Genomic DNA, 18,095 nt, shown 5'->3' with positions numbered 1-18,095 from the left:
GTAGTGTAACTTACTGTATGTGCATGGGTTTTTCCGCATAGAATTTCTCTCTAAATCCTGATATTTGCGGTGAAAGATGCTTACATACATTTTACCTGTTTGCACAACTTTTTATAACCTTTATAATTTAGGCCCCTGGAGTAAAAGCCATGCAACCCATACCCATCCAACACTATGCCCTGTTCCAAAGATTTTTTGAATGTGCGACATTTCAACCATCGGGCAACTGATAAAACAATGTTGAAACACTGTCCTTACACAATCCTGTAGGAGTCGGACAGACAGATAATGCAAAGCAACCACATGCCATCATACATGTAGTCTCATCTCATTTAAACACTTGCTAGAGTCTAGTTTCACAGTTACTGGTTTAAAAGCGACGACGGCGAGACTCGGGGGAGACTGGCCCTTGAACTAACTGACATACTGGTATGTAAGTTGCTTTGTATACCAGCCTCAGCCAAATGAATAAATAAACAACCTCTGCTGAACAATCCAGAATTCATTAGCAGAAAAACCCATCAACTGCTCCATACAACAATCCCGACTCCCGCTTGTGAACGCAACCCCACAATCCACTGCTCGCAGCCGTTCTCAGGAAGGAGCCCAAGGCTTACGTACGTGCTGCCGAGGCAAACGAAATGTGTGAACGTCACTGTACACATATACATCTACGTACCGTGCAGACAGCAAAACACAAACCAAGGGAGTAGCAAGAAATAGTCCATATACAGCACACAGCTCGTAGCAATGGTACTGTAAGCACCATGCAGGGGCAACATGTCAAGGGCTCTCGGCAGAGGCATGCTGTGTGTCCTTGAGTATGGTAAGGCGATTCCTCATATGAGATGGAGAACCAGGGAACATGAGAGACAAGACAGGAGTGAGGAATGAGAAAGGTCTGTGAACGTGTGTATGTGTGTGTGTGTGTATACACACTTGTGATATGTGAGTGTGCATATGTATGTGTGTGCATGAGAGAGTGAGAGATAGAAACGAAGACAGTGTGCATGCATAGGTGTGTGTGTGTGTGTGTGTGTGTGTGTGTGTGTGTGTGTGTGTGTGTGTGTGTGTGTGTGTATGCATGTGTACATAAGAGAGTTGAGCCGGATATGAGCAAGCGAGGGGTTAAAATAACACTCCCCCTCCTCTGACTGAGCTCCTTCCTCTCACCTCTCCTCTGGGCTGGGGAGCCGTCAGTCGTGCCCCCTGCCCCACCGCCCGTGGCATTCACACAAGCACTCCAGAAGAAGCACGCTCGCTGCTATTTCAGTCCCCCCCCCCCCCCCCGTCTCTCTTCCCCTCTTCCTCCTGCTACCACCTTTTTTCCTTCATGCATCTCTATCTCTTTACTTACACTTTGTCTTCCACGATCTCCTCAACTCTGCCTACCTTGCCCCCCACCCCCCCTATCCATTTAAATTTACCTCACTGACAGTTTCTCACGGATACTCTCACTCTCTCTCTCTCTGTGTCTCTCATCATACACTCTGGGGTAAATATAGATCCATGGCCCCTGATGGGCCACCAGTAACCCCCCCCCCCCCCGCCCCCCACCCCTGAAAAATGTAGCCTGTTACATGCCCTCTTCTGTACAATGATCAGTTGCAAACAGGAACATTCAGATAACACACACACCAAACTGGGACTAACCAGTTGTCAGACAGGCATAACTTGTAACCTGTAAACAAATACCCACTCTCTTGCACATGCATTTATGTTGTAATTTAACCAGTGCACCAAACTTACTGGGACAACACAGGGTGCCCTGACAAGAGGGAAGAGTGTGGGAGTTAAAACCTATTTAGAGTCTGATTATCTAATTTAGTGGAAATGTGGGCTTACCACTGGAACAGGTCACACACAAGCCTCTCTTCAAATGGCCAACATTTCCTCTCTAAAAGCGTTTGGTTGGGAAAATATAAGACTAGCCACACACACACACACACACACACACACACACACACACACACACACACACACACACACACACACACACACACACACACACACACACACACACACACACACACACACACACACACACAAATAGCCTTACCTCAGCTGTACACCACTATGAGGCCTTTGTGCAGACAAAAAAGCCGTCATTGCTTAGATTATCAACGCTGACGTCTCTCCTGTTCTTGTAGAAAACAGACAACCACTGTGTGTGCGCATGAGTGTGTCTGTGAATATCTGTGTGTGTGTGTTTTAGAAAAGAAGTGCATGTCTGCTCTATAAAAACTGATATCTCGGCTATCCATACATATCTTAACACTTTGTGCCATAACACTGGGGAATTCTGCTGATTGAGAGAGTGATAAAAGAGCAGAGAGGAGAAAAGCAAGTGTGACAGTGAGGGGGAGAGTCAGGGATGGATGACACACTGGGTGCCCAAGCAGTGGGTAGTGACGGTGGGGGTTGGTGCTTCAGGCTGCCTGTGTCACATGACCAGCCAGAAGCTGTAGGCATGTGGGAGGAAAGAGTAACAGGATCCTGCTCATTCACCTTCACTTCCCATGGCACCAAACACACACACACACACAAATACACAGGCGTGTGCGCGCGCACACACACACACACACACACACACACACACACACACACACACACACACAATGACACCTTCCAGCACTCATAAAAGACTTGGAAGAGTGAGGACTTGAAGTGACACATGCACACAGACACAGACACAGATGACACAGACAACACAGACGACACAGACAGACACACACACACACACACACACACACACAGCATGTTGCCTTATCAACTGTAAATTCTACCATCAGTGAACCAACATGTAAAGTCACAACAGTGCAATAACTCCAATAGCTACCGACCTACAACAAGCATTAGTAGTCTAGAGAGTATCCCAGGAGATCTTACCTGAAGTCCTGCAAGTGAAGAGAAGAGGGCAACGCCACGCCAGTGTGTGTGTCTGTGTCTGTGTGTGTGTGTGTTGTCTGTTCAGCCTCTATCAGGCAGGCTGGTGGCCCAGTCCATGGCTGCAGCTGCTGCTTCTGAGAGCTCGGAGCTGCGTGTCACTCAGAGAGGCCATCCCTCACGCGACCGTCCATGGAGCACCAGCGGCGAGGAGGCTCAGCACTGCAGAAACACACAAACATACACGGACACACACACACATGTGAGCATACATATACACACACACAGATACACACACGCTCAAGCACACCTCCCAGCAAAAACATATTTTTATGTGATCTCACCCACACACAAATTACCAACAGTCAACAACACACAGCTTGACAGTTAGGCAAAGGTATTTCTCACTTTGTCAAAAATGTTATGAACATATGTCCTATAAAGCAACACATCAGACCTATTTAGCAATAAAAATTTTTTTTTAAAAACGATATGCTCGCTGGTTCTTGTGATTCTCAGTCTCTCAGTCTTTCTCCCCGCCACCGCTCCCCTTGCTTATAGACACATTCACACCCCTTCTTTCACAAACAAGAGCATGGATTTGCACAATGTCATTCCAATGAGATAACGGATAAACAGTCATTTCATACAATGCCTTATGGAGCTGTCTCGGTGAGATCTGACTGTGAACAAAATTGAGCGTGTTCTTGCTCTGTATGCTCTGAGCATATCTTGCTCTGTTGGAGAACACGGTGGACGGTGGACATAACTGTCAGTGATACATCTACACAGTTGCACAGCTATGACATCAGCCTTCAGTGACCTCAGTACACCCCACATATGCACACACACACACACACACACAAAACTGAACGATCAATGTCAAGATGGACAGAGATACTATGAATACACCCACACACTCATCCTGTTTGAATACTTACCCCAAGGGAAGGTTATTTTATATGATTTGCCTATACTAATACCCTGAATCACAATGAGACAGGTCTGTCTCGTAACAATAGTGTAACAGAAGACCTAGGCTTAGCCCTTACGCTGTATTATAGGGTACATTTCAGGCAGACAGATAAGTTTCATTTAGCAAGAAATCTGAGAGAATGTGGGAAAGACAAGTGCAGGAAATTGCCCATACAGAGTTACACACCTGCAAAGGAAATGAAAGAGAGAACTCTCTGGGGGAGGAAGCTGAAAGCCACCACTGTCACATACACACAGACACAAGCACAACCACACACTCTAGCATAAGCTTTTCTCACTCTCTCTGATGAATGGTAACTAAACTAAATAGACTGGGACCAAAGTAATTGTCAGATGTGCTTGCACAATATATTCCCCCAAGACCTCAGGAGAAACATCTACTTCCTTACTCTCCAGAACCAAACACAGTGAAGGATCATTTACAGTTAGAATAGCAGGTCAGCTCTGGAACCAACTTCCAGATGACATAAGTGCCCAAACTGCTGCCAGTTTTGCTCTCTGTGGCATAGTCCTAGTCTGATCATACTGTACACTTCATTTTAATTAGTTGTACTGTGTTTTTTATTATGTATTATCTGACCTTCAATTATGGTAACTGGTATTTTTTATGTATTTTTATATTATCCTTTTTAATTTGTTTATTTATCCCTCATATGTGTAATTATCATTACCTGCTATTCTACAGGGTTTTTTTCCCCCGGATGATGTAAAGTTGCATTCTGTATATAATGTGCTATACAAATAAAACTGCCTGGCCTAAAAAAGGCACAGGCAAAGGTGGTACATATAGATCTACCATAGAAGAAACTGTATCTAGTACTAACATACAAATCAAGATGACATTGAGTTCCTTGATGTTTGGATTTCTAGTAACTGTAAACCGATAAATGCATTGGAGTGACCAGCAGGTTTCATGCTGACAGAAGACCTCCTGAAGTGTGGGAGTCTGATGGAGCAGCACACTTTTGTTTCCTTGGAGAGCACAACCCTGGCTATTATGACATCAGAGCTGACAAAGCAAACCGATTGGCTGGCTGGCATAACAGGGAGGGTCCATGGTTGGCCAGTGGTCGTCTGGAGACTGCAGGAATGCCCCCGTGGCTCCGGCCTGTGAATCAAGCCAATTCACATCCCAGCCCTCCCACCTATGCTAAGGAACAGCCAGTGCACAGCCACCAACTCTCTCACTTTGGCCCATCCACAAAAGCGCCTTTGTCTCAGAGCAAAACACACGGGCGTTTCTACATGACAATTCCACGTTTCCTCCCTGGGGAATTGGGTAATGGTGTGGTAATGGTGCCACTGCTGCACTGGTGGTGGTGGTGGTGCTGCTGCTGGTGGGGTGGGGTGGGGGACTCACTTCCCCAGGCTGAACGCAAACATTATGTAATGGGTGGCTGGTCAGGCAGTGCTGGGCTGAGGCAAGCCTGTGGTGGGGCAGCCGAGGCGAGCCTGACGCCATGCGGCTCCATCCCTCACTCCAGGGACACTTAGGATGCCACCCCCCTTCTGCATGCTCTCCCACCCAACAACAACAGGGAGAAAAGCATGACCCAAGGGTAAGTGTTTGGGTGTGTAATCTGTATGCAAGTTTCATGATGACAAGGCTCTTCAAGCTATTGTCCGTTGATGCTGCGCTGGTTTTAGCTGCTTAGACAAACAGCAGAGTTACGAAAGCCAGTAGCCGCAAAACAACTCCTTTTGTGTCATCACCACATCACCATTTACATCAACCAAGCCAAGAAGAGTGGTACAGTATTCAAGCCTAAGATACTCAGCTGAAAGCAACGACACTACACTGTAAAAGCCGACTGCAACAGGTTTGTTTGGAGACATGCAAAGCCACAGAGTAGGGATTTTGGGATTCTACCTTTATTCAGTACTCAGTCCATGCTCAACTCAATTTTATATCTCTCTTCACTATTCTTACAACATTCACACTAGACCGTTTAGTCCGGACCAGAGTTCGTTTGGACCGATGGTTCGGTGATTTTTGCTAACGTGAACACAGTCTACTGAACCCAGGTGTGGACCCGGGTCCGCTAGAAAACGGGGGTCTGGGGTAAGGCTCATTAGAACTCCGGTGCAGTTTGAAAACTATTTGTTCCAAAACCTGGAAATAAACTGCAGTTTTTGCAATGTTGCCAAGCGATATTGGTAAAAACAAGGTAGTGTTTATGACATGAATGGACCAGGATCCACAAACAAATATGTAAAGTGAATGGACACCAGCTGGGTCAGGGCTAGGGGGGAGTAATCTCACTCGGGTATGGTACAGTTAAACGGACCCAGTGTGAAAACAACCTAACAAAAAGAAAGAGATTTCTGGTGAGGGTGAAAATGTGCTTAGTAGGGGTGTAACGGTTCATGTATTCGTATTGAACCGAAACGGTACGGGCGTCACGGTTCGGTGCATGAATTTACACGGAGAATACACGGTATAAAAATACATAAAACTCGTGTGCGGATTAATTAATGTCATGCGCATATGTTAAGTAGCGAGAGTTACGGGAGTTCTTTAGCGACACCTAACGCTAATCTGTAGCCTCGCCTTAGCTCTGTGAAGCTCTGATTGGCTCCTATGTTCTTTTTTTGTCAGGTCGTCGGTCAAGTCAGTCAGTCAGAGATAGCAGCACTAAGCAAGTGGTGGCGACCCACAAGAGTTAGAGGATCCGCTGGTCTCTTTAAGATCGCAAGTTTGAGAACTTCAGTTACAGTAACGTTAGTAGGCCTACTGGCGAAAGAGTGGTGGATAAGATGAAACTGTGTGTCGGCGTTGTTCAGCAGTTGTTGGGTATGTGAGTGGAAAAAATGCTACACATATTAGAAGCCATCACCCAGATGATGTAGGCTACCAATCACTGAAACGAGGGGTAAAAAACTTCCCCTGCGCTTCAGCAGCCTTTGGATACATATACAAATAGGGCCAAAACCTATGGCTTAAATTAAACATTTTCGTAATGACAGAAAGCTATGTAAATCGCGTGGTAATTACCTGTTGGGGTAACTTGTAACTTCTCACATGAGGAGCTGGTAGTGTTAAGTGCATAGACAGTAAAGTGACAACGCTAACCAGGCTAATAAACAAACCATGCTACGGTGAGTTAACGTCAAAGGGCAAAGTCACGTGACTTCTAGTTGTCTGTTTATGAAATGAAAGAAGCAATTTCGTTTTTTAAAAAAAGGCAAAATAGTGTGATATTTTCACAGTTAGTAGGCTAGATTATTACTTTACACACAATGAAAAATATTAAGGCAAATTGTAGACCCTTCCATATACAACTAAACACAGATGTTGAAGGTTACACAGATGACTTGCTTAAGTGGATTTTTAAAAATATTTTTTCTATGTAATTTGCACTTTCAGAAATAAGAGATGCTGTAGGCCTATTTTCAGTTTTATAGCTGATTGTTTTATTTTGTTTACACAAGTTACAGATGGAGTCTGGGTACTTATTGTACTGTTTAGCCTACATCTTACACACTTCAGGCTGTTGCAGATAGCTCAGGAAAGAGACTGTAGGACACTAGGTGGTACAGCCTGAGAAATGTACAAAAAAAAATGCTTTCTGCATTTTTGTTTTGCTTTTCCCTCCATTGTACCGAACTCGTACCGAACCGTGATGTCCGAACCGAGGTATGAACCGAACCGTGACTTCTGTGTACCGTTACACCCCTAGTGCTTAGAAAAAAGAGCCTCATAGGCATTAGACTTGTTCTGACCAAGACATGGAGGCCAAGTCTCACTGCAGTTCTGACAAATGGTGCCCTGAAATAGGGTGAGGTGCTCGAGTCATCACCAAAAAAATACTACAAAATATAAACAAAAGCAAGCACAGAATAAACATATCACAACCACTCTGTGTGGTGTAGTGGTTCACAAACTGTGGGGCGTGCCCGAAGTTCCAGAGAAGAAGAGAAACCACAGCTCTGTGGGACCTGAGCTGCCTCCAGCCTCGAACACATTTACATGAGTGGGGGAAAGAAACTTAAAAAAGACAGAACAACCAGTGGGCTTCCAACAACTCACCAATCACAGGGAGTTGGGTTTGAAAAGCAAACTACTTTTCAAAGACAGTGGTCAGAGGAGCCCACACTCATCTGTCTGAATCAGAGCCCACCTGTGGACAGTAACGTCTTTCATTCTGGCGAGTTCAGAGGAGAGCTCAGCAGATTCTAAAGCAGGCTGTAAAAGCCAGAGGACATTTATGGGACAACTGCCCATAAATAGTTGCCTTGGAGGGCTGTTATTCTTTCCCTACATTGAGTCTGGACCTTAATCGGAATGTGTTACAAATTTCAGCACTTTTTAGCCAGGCGTTCTATGGGCTGCCATAGACTCCAATGGCAGAGGAATAATAATAGGAAAAGCTAGTAACTTTTAGTTTTCTTTCTAGTAACAATTAAGTCATGCCATAACAGTATAATCATTATAGCAAGAAAGAAAATAATGAGATTTAATAAATAATTCAGTTGTTATGTCAGTTCTAGACTATGGTGATGTGATTTATAGAAATGCTACCGCTTGCTCACTTAAAGCCCTGGACTCAGTCTACCACTCTGCCCTGAGGTTCATTACTGGTGATGGCTATAGCACTCATCATTGTGTCCTCTATGGTAAAGTGGGTTGGTAATTTTTGACTGAGGAGACATAATCATTGGTATCTGATTATTTACATGCTTGTTTGGAATTCTGGCCCTGATCAAACTACTTCCTGGAATAATCTCCAATGTAACATAAAAATTAACTCCTATAATCAATTCAGATCTGTAATCACAAACCTTCCTATGTCAAATTATACCTGTTTTATGTAAAAGTTATTTTATTATTGTTATTATTTTATTATTAATATTATTTTCTGTATTTTTTCCCTTCCTCCCTTATACTGTTATGTAGCTTATCTTATTATTTGTTTTATTTTGTTTTATTTTCCACAATTATTATACTATATCTCTTGTTATTCCATTGTTACTAGGGATGCACCGAATCCAGGATTCGGTTTCGGATTCGGCCGAATATTGGATTTTTTGACGGGGTTCGGTTTCTGCCGAACCTTAGAATTTTTCCCCACCGAACCGAACCCTACGCTTACACTATGCGCGCTACACTGGTCGACGTCATGACGCCGCCTTTGATTATAGGAAGGTGTTTACGTAGGTGGCCCGTTCGAATGCAGTAGCTCAGGCTGTGTGAGTGAGAAAGTGAAAATGGAACTCTTGAGCAGAAAAAGTGTTGTTTGGCAGTACTTTCAGTCCAAAGAAGGTGATTCTAGTCGAGCTACATGTTCAATTTGCAGTTAAAATAAAATAAAATTAAATATACACTGCTGTGGATGTTATTTACTTCATAAATGTGTTTACTGTGTTAATGGACTGAGGATGGAGTAGGATTCGGTATTCGGTTTCGGATTCGGCAGAATCTTAACCAGTGGATTCGGTATTCGGCCGAACCCCAAAAATCTGGATTCGGTGCATCCCTAATTGTTACTGTGTAATCTCGGCTTCACTGAAAATGAAGACTACCCTCAATGAACCTCTGAGAATAAATAAAGATTGAATGAATGAATGAATGAATGAATGAAAAAAGATGATCCATGTTCTTAACAATGTTATTGTTAAGCATCAATGATGGCTTGCAGTCTTCTGTGATAGTTGTGGATGAGTATCTTTATTTTCTCATATGGTAGTAATGTCCATTCTGCTTGGCAAAAAGCCAAGTCCCGCAATCTCTTGGGTTGTCTTGCGTGAGCTGCACGTTTGACATCCCCCAAAAGTAGCTTAATGATACTGACGTCAGGAGACTAATGGCCACTCCAGAACCATTACTTACCGTAAAACTCCAAATAATAGCCCGGGCTTTTATTTTCCCAAATCGCCAAACTGCACAGGCTAGTATTAGAGACAGGCGTCTATATGAGACAGGCCTTTAATTCCCTTTACACAAAACTTTTCCTCTGCAAAGATGGAAAATATTATCGAATTAATTATTTCATCTTATGTCTACCTATATGACTAGGCTATCTGATCACAATTACGGATCATCATTCATTTAGTGTTGAGATTTTGTTAATTGTGAGATACAGTAAGATCCAAATAGCTGGATAGCCAGAACAGATGAAACACGTTTTAATTAAACGTAATCTACAAAGAGATCGTATCACACTGAAAGCTCATATTTTGTCACTATAGCAAATAGCCTATATCGGTCCTTTGTCAAATACAGTTGCATTATCAGCCCTGATACTGTTCAGGAATTATTTATGCAAAAGTGTGCTTAATGTTTCATTCTCCCTCCTTTTCGGCACGAATGAAACAGCATGAGAGAGCATGAACCATATTGTTTCTCCCGTTTTGTATTTGCCAAATTTGACAACAGTCTACATTCAAATCATAGCCTACTTACAGGCTCGCAGGAACATATTTTTGACCAGGGGTGCTGAATAACAAAATAATCATGGATGTCCGACGATTTCTCCCCCAGCATATGATTCGAATTTAGACAGCTAAATACGCCATTTCACCGCCGTGTATGAGTAGGTCTAAGAGTGATAAGTTTTATAATGTCCTGGGCAGCCACATTCCACTGCAACTATGCGCAGCACTTGCCACTCCGACTCATCAATAAAAACTGTGCGCACACAGCAGTCCCATAGAAGCGCACTTGACTTTACATCATTAACCTATTTCAGTAGGTTATATAGCCAGAGGATGTCCGTAGACGGGCTCTGATATAGCCTAGTCTAAGGTAAATTCCTTTTCTGACTTCTTTCTCGCCATGGCATTTAGAATAAAGAATAACGTTCGCGAACCGTTCTGGTTTTGTTGCCAGCATAAAAACAAGCTTACCATCGGCCTATCCGCAAATTTTAAACACAAGGGATGAATTGAACGATGACGAAGTCGGACATATAGGCATAGTTCATATTGGGAAAAAAAGTTACACAATTTGGAACTCTAGCTTTTCCCCACCGCAGTCTTTTAATGCCATCTAATCATAACGTGCGCAGTCTGCGCCATACTTAAGCCCAAATCACACCCAAGATTCGCAACGAGATGAGCAGCAACTTCATGCAACATTCTAAAACCTTGCAACTGTGACCAGACATGTGAATGCTTTGCGACGGCTTGTAATGACGTGCAACATCTAATTCACACTGCTGTAACCTCCTTTCTGTAACGGTTTCGTGTCATTGCGAATCTTTAAACAGACGATCTGACGGGAAGAATATTTAGAAGATTAAATACAACCCGAAACTAAAAAACAGACCAGGCCTCTACTGGAGACCGGCCTTTAACCCAAACCTGTAGCCACGGCAGGCGTTTAAAAGAGACAGGCGTCTCTTAGGGACTCGGCGATTATTTTAAGTTTTACGGTACTTCTGTTTTAGCTACTTGGAAACGTACCCTTAATAGCCTATAAAACCTGGGTGTGTCAACATGGTATGTATATTATCAGGCAAAACATTAAAGGGAATGCAAACTTTTGATCAGGGTAAATTTGGTGATTTCAGTTATCATTGTTATTAAAAAAGGGCATTCACCTGACCATTATCCCTGGTTGTCTGCATGATCAGTCATATTTTCCAAACAACAGAACAATTCTGCAAGGGTATGCAAACTTATAGGCAGAACTGTAGATTAGTCCAAAGTCAACTTGTTTGAACCTGTTGAAACGGTGGCCTAAATATCCAGTGGCTCAGCTCCCTAAATGTGGCCTATCTAGTGGCATTTGTCCCCTCACAGGCTTAAAATGAAATAAAACAAAACTTGTATATACTGTAAAACCACAAATTAGTCCAACCTATTTGAGTTAAAGAACCATAAAGAACAATAATCCACAACAGTCTCCAGACAAAATCAGCAGGTCAGTTACAGTATATAAAAAGAAAAACACAATTACCACCGAACATGCTTTTTACTCAGGCTCTGCACCTGTGTGACCAACCCAGTTTATTGTAGCTCCAGGAAAAGAACAGTCTCGCATCCACTCAAGGCAGGCATCCACCAAATCTCCTTTGTTCAGCTTACTCCACACCAGTTCAAATGACACCAGGCCACATGTATGGTTATTATGGATATACTTTATATGAATTACATGAGGGGAACTTCATATTGGTTGCCTCATTTCTCAGAAATAGGCCAGTGAATAGTGGAACTGCATGACGGACAGTCGTGCATGACAGATATCAAAAAGTCTTGACAGGTTGTTCACTGGCCCATCCAACACCATACCACCAAGTGTCAATAAAATCACACGGTACAATAAAATCCTGCACAGTGACTACCGAAATAACTTGCTGGCTGGGGGAATAAAAGGTGAATCCCATAGCCTAATGTTAGGCCTACGTTACTGTGTAATAACATGAAACATATGGTTGCCTCATTGTCTCATTCACTGCCAATTTGGCGTTGGATTTTGACTGCCTTTATGGGCTTTATATATGCAAATCCAGAGGTGCGTTCAAATTCGTGGAAGACCATTTGGAGATCATTAGGAGATCATTTGCAAACAGGTTTCTGTTCGCCTTGAGTTTTTGGCGAATGTTTGTGAACAGCCTGAGGAGGTAGTTCTTCCGCAAGCATACAGTGGATAAAGTGTTATCGTTACAATGGAATGTTTACAGCAAATCGTTGAAATTTAACTGTTCAGAGAAAACATGTTTGCCATGAATGTTCGCCACTTTTTGCAAAATTTGAACACATCTCTCCTGATGACACACCAGCAAATTACCCCACAGCCACTACATGTCACTGCATAGAAGCGACAGCTGCACAAATGTGAGAAAAACTTCCTCTAAACTAGATGTACCGCAGAGCGGTACAAAATATGACCGCCGCCCAGTCCAGCACATTTTTTCCACAAAAAGAAATCACGCTGAAAGGCCTATATGATTCTAACTGTCTCACTAAATTGCATTATCCACACTCAATTCTCACTGGTATCTGCTAGACAACAAGTCCCAAAACATGATTAGTTCATAGATTTCACATGTAAAATTCATTTTATACAACCCCACCTCCATCTTGCCTGTTCATAATTCTGAGAAATTCTTGATTGTTTGTGTTGTTTATGTTATGTGTGTGGGTGTGTGTGTGTGTGTGTGAGTGTGTGTGTGTGTGTGTGTGTGTGTGTGTGCCTGCGTATGTGCATGGAAGCGTACATATGTCTACTGTGTGATTATATGTCATACGTATGATTACTGTGAATGTGTGTGTGTGTGCGTGTGTATCTGTTTGTGCACATGTGTGCACATGAAATGGGTTAACATGACCCCTGGAGGCAAATATACGGAAAAAAAATGGTCATCCTAGGCCCTACAGTTCTCAAGATATTCACAGAGAACTGTGTCTGGCCTACCCTCCTTTCGGGGGGTCCAGTCCAGCGGGGGGGCTACAGATCAAAACGAAAAATGACGGTTCCATGCTATCCATGTGGGGGTACATGCCCACCAAGTTTTGTGTACCCCGGTCTTTCAGTGTCCCGGGAATCCTTGTCGGTGTACGTCACTAAATGTACACATAAATTATTTTATTGTAAGGCCCCCCATGAACGAAAGTACACAAAACTTGGCATGCATTCGGAGGGTGTCATAATAATCGCTGCGCGGCGGTCATAATAATGGTAACATTTCTTAAATAAGTATAAGTATATATACTCTTTTGATCCCGTGAGGGAAATTTGGTCTCTTCATTTCGTCTACCAATCCGTGAATTAGTGAAACACACTCAGCACACAGTGAACACACAGTGAGGTGAAGCACACACACTAATCCCGGCGCAGTGAGCTGCCTGCTACAGCGGCGCTCGGGGAGCAGTGAGGGGTTAGGTGCCTTGCTCAAGGGCACTTCAGCCGTGCCTACTGGTCGGGGTTTGAACCGGCAACCCTCCGGTAACAAGTCCAAAGTGATAACCAGTAGGCCACGGCTGCCGCAAATATCAGTTTTCTCCCCTGAATTAAAAATGTTTTGCGTTTGCTAGACTTTCCTCATCTAGGCAATTTTCTGAACAGAAAGTCATGGTTGGCACTACTGTACCTGCATGCCCAGAGGAAATTCCTGTGCATTCAGCCAACACACCAAACCAACCTGAGAAAAAGCGAAACGGTTTTCCAATAAATTTGGTCACTCACACAAGAACAAACAGCCCTTTTGTTGACAGATGAACTCACTGTCGACACACCTTCCAGAGCAAACATTTGACAGAGTTGAGTCAGCACAGCACAACTATGAGCCACAGTTCACAGTCCTAATGATGACAGCATGGCTAATGATGACATCAGTGTGGATCCAGCAGAGAGCACAGGTGTGTGGAGTGCACCCAGCAAACTACGTGCTTCCAAACACACATAAACATCCTACCTCCAAACACATGGTCCTACAGTAGGACTGAATGAATTCTCCTGAATGAAGAATACCAACTTGAGGCAGCCGTGGCCTACTGGTCAGCACTTCGGACCTGTAACCGGAGGGTTGCCGGTTCGAACCCCGACCAGTAGGCACGGCTGAAGTGCCCTTGAGCAAGGCACCTAACCCCTCACTGCTCCCCGAGCTGCTGTTGATGCAGGCAGCTCACTGCGCCGGGATTAGTGTGTGCTTCACCTCACTGTGTGTACACTGTGTGCTGTGTGTGTTTCACTAATTCACGGATTGGGATAAATGCAGAGACCAAATTTCCCTCACGGGGATCAAAAGAGTATATATACTTATACTTAACTCTACTGTTATACAGTGGTATACGACTGTATTATCCAGAATATTCAGAATGCAAACACATTAATCAGACCATTCCCCCTTTTGGAATATTAATTTAAGTCTGTGTATGTATGTTTACTGGTGACAGATCAAAGCAGCGTATTAGGCTAAGAATCAAAGCAGTCAATAGTGGCTCTAATCTAGGCAATTTCACCTTTTTTGCAGCCATGGATAAAATTCAGGGACAGAGGCTGTTTAGACATCATGACGCTGCTACTATTATCGTATTTTGCTGGTTAATTCAGAATGCCAATTAACATGTAAACAGGAATATTCCAGCTCAACACTCTGCAACCTCTGCGCATGCAACATTTTATTCTGAATATTGCCTTAACCTAATGGACCTAATGGATGTGTTACACATTTCACAATTGATTTTAAATTGGGAAGACAATATTGATTGGGCTTTTATGCATAAGTCAATGAACACTTACCACTCTAACTGTGGTGGAACTGACTAGGTTTAAATGCTCTCCACTGGGAAAGACAGCTCAACGTTATCTGATCACATCACATTTTATATAGGTTTTATAGTTAATTGGCTGGTACATTTGTGAAACATCCTTTAGGAGGAAAGTATATTTCACCATCTTATAGCTATCAAGATATTTGAAATCTTCATATTGTGCGAAACCCTGCCTTTTGCCGCTCACACTATAATACGTACCACTACAGCAGGAACTGTGATATTGCTTTACATTCACTTCCAAGTTCTTTTCAGCAGACATATTCATATTTCGGTCTGACAGTTAATTGCTCATTCTTCCTTTAATCCTGATCTTACTCTGCTGTAGTCTTTACCACTTATTTATGATTAAATCCAAGAGGCAGAGGTTAATTGGTAGAAGCAACATCATAAAAACAGTACCCTTAAGGGGCCCAGACAGATCAAAGATAACCTCCGAATCAAGTTCAAACATGTCAGAAGTCTGCCAAATGAAAGCGACAACAGCCTACAACTCCTACAGTACAGAACTACATTGTACTGTAGACTGTAGACACAGTTGCAGTTTCACTACAGCCCACACCCATCAGTTGAGAGGGATAACGTTGACTCGTTTCAATGTGCTGCAGTTCTACCTAGTTTTCAGTCCTGAAAAACTGTGGGAGTATTACCATAATACGATACAGGAATCCACCCCTATATGTCATAACATATAATGTGAGACATGTGGTTGACATGCTGGCTCTTCATTGTCCCTTAACTCCCTGCCTTGCCATTACAATTTACTTAAAGGCTTTGCCTTATCAAGCCTTGATAAATATACAGGACATGAGCCATCAGTAACTGAACCAAGAGTGGGCTTAAGTCACCACCCACACAGTCAAATGAGCAGTTGAAACCACACCCAAAAGTCCAGATTCTGCTGCTGGGCCGCAAACCAAGACACCTCTTTGGACAGTGAAAAAAGGAGAAAATGGCCTGGGCTGCACACCAGGATGCATTACCAATGCTGTGTAATTACATGCTGTGGACTACAGCAGTGTTTCTCAAACTTTCTCAGACGAAGGACCACTTAACCAATAAAAAAGAAACGCACAGACCACCTAAAAAAAGGTTAGACCTACTTCAACAGTATATTAGCCTACACAGTTCTAGGATATACCTTGCTTATTGTCTTTGCACTTTGCTTATTGTGTCAGAGGATTCATATGATTTAAACTGGCGTAGCTTACATAGGCAGTGTTGCAGAACTGTTTGGATTTACATACAAGTTGGTTCAATATTGCAAACAACTCATCTATATTATATTTTACCACGTCTGCTCGCAGACCACTTGGGATAGCTTGCGGGCCACCAGTGGTCCCCGGACCACCCTTTGAGAAACACTGGACTACAGCATCACATGTGGGGTGTGCAACTCTTCAATGGGTCTGTATTGGGTTTTTTTAAAATACCTGCCTCTTGCCTGATTCATTACAGCCAGTTGATTATTTTGGCAAGGCAGTAGTATTAAGTGCCTTCTACAGACATAATGTAGATAGTACCCAACTCTTCCTAGAGGATCCACCCATTTGCTGATGTGTTTTTAGGGCAGTGAGTGAGCCCGTGACATCCTGGCAGTGCTTGAGATAATTATAGCCTAGAGGTTGAATTCACCTGTGAAGCAGCTGGTGGGCTGACTCAATTCACTAATCGCTCCTGGGTGTTTGCCAATATCATTGCATGGATACATTCATGCCCAATATGCATGGAGAGACAGGCTTCTACAATTATCTAGCACCCAATGTTATGCCTATAAGAGCACACACCTGGCCAGGACTCAGGACCCATAATAAAAGTCAAGCTACGCACATAATGGACCAAACTTTTTGTTCACTTTATATTAAAATTCGTTAAGTGTAAATCAAATGAGTTCAAAATAGAAGTTTGGTAAACCATTAACGTTAGCTGGTTGACAGATTTCCAGTGGATTCTTTGGAGCAATAAATGAAGGGAAAACAGTAGCCTACATAACTGGTTGGCTTCTCGTGACAATTCAAATTACCCCTTACAAACCTACAAACAAAATCAATAACTCTACTGGACCGTCAAGTCTTATACACCTAATGTTACTCAACCAGTTTCCCGCCTGGTGTGAAACCAGCAAGGACGTAACGCTAGCAAACAATTGCTTCACTGCTGCCGATGTAGCTTGTAGTGAAAACAGCATGGTCACAAAAAAGTTGTTTGACTTAAATGGATGCAATTTACTTTTACCAGTCAGTATGTATGCGCGACAACCTTATGTGGTTGTTGATGTCAAAGAGCACATGCATTGTCAATTGATGGGTGGCAACTTAATGCAGAAACATACGGTATAAACTTACAAAGTATTCAATTAAAGTGTTAAGGTTACCTGTCAATCTTCGCTGCTCCAACGACGGTGTCACCTCTCACAAGTTAGCTATGCACTTGCGTGTCAACAGCCTTGCAGACGCGTAATGAGGGCTGTAATGTGAAGTAAATGTATGAATGTGTAGCATACTGTTGAAAAATATCTGTAATTACAGTATGACAATACAATCTTACAGTTTCTTGCAACGCTTTAACTTACTGTTTTATTAGTCACGTCACAAGTCATTCCTTGCTCTTTTTGTACATGCTCGTTAGCAACCCACTCTTAAAGGGACACGCGCTTTAAAAACTGAGCTCTCACTTTATGAAATCTCTTCTCATTTTTTGAAACCCTGTTAAAATGAATGTTATTATTTAATCAATTAATGTTAGCACTGACGATTTAAAAAATTCTATATTTGTATCTGACTTCCAGAAGTCTATTTGTGCTTGACTTCTGACAGATTCCAAGTTATTTAGATATTAGTAGCCTAGCCTATCTAGCTGCATCCATGCATTCCCATTTCCGAGTCAAAGTTATTGGACATGGCGACTTGAAATAACAGTAGCCCTAGCCTACGGAAAAATAATCAGAAACCTTTAGGCTGGAGTCGGCCTTGGCTGGAGATTAGCCCCTTGTTCTA

The 18,095-nt window shown here is 42.9% G+C and overlaps 1 protein-coding gene across 5 annotated transcripts in view; it reads right to left on the bottom strand.

Moving 5' to 3' along the window:
- Positions 1-17,749, bottom strand: part of tnk2b (tyrosine kinase, non-receptor, 2b) — a 69,726-nt gene extending 51,977 nt beyond the window's left edge. For 2 of the 5 annotated variants that reach the window (XM_076295153.1, XM_076295157.1), the window contains exons 1-3: positions 17,672-17,749; positions 17,474-17,565; positions 2,890-3,108 (exon numbers count right to left, since the gene is read on the bottom strand). The gene's annotated coding sequence lies outside the window, so the exon portion shown is untranslated. Of the gene's footprint in view, positions 1-2,889; positions 3,109-3,827; positions 3,976-13,916; positions 13,968-17,473; positions 17,596-17,671 lie in introns of those variants that run through there. The other 3 variants (XM_076295155.1, XM_076295154.1, XM_076295156.1) reach the window with 3 other exon arrangements.
- Between the last annotated feature and the right edge of the window lie 346 nt (positions 17,750-18,095).

Source organism: Alosa pseudoharengus, unplaced genomic scaffold (assembly GCF_046254945.1).
Source record: "Alosa pseudoharengus isolate Yale_2024_CS ecotype anadromous, Long Island Sound unplaced genomic scaffold, YU_APseudo_1.1 YU_APseudo_1.1_scf_2, whole genome shotgun sequence".
NCBI lineage: Eukaryota > Metazoa > Chordata > Actinopteri > Clupeiformes > Clupeidae > Alosa > Alosa pseudoharengus.
Note: the sequence above shows the minus strand (reverse complement) of the source record. Positions and strands in the feature narration are given on the sequence as shown.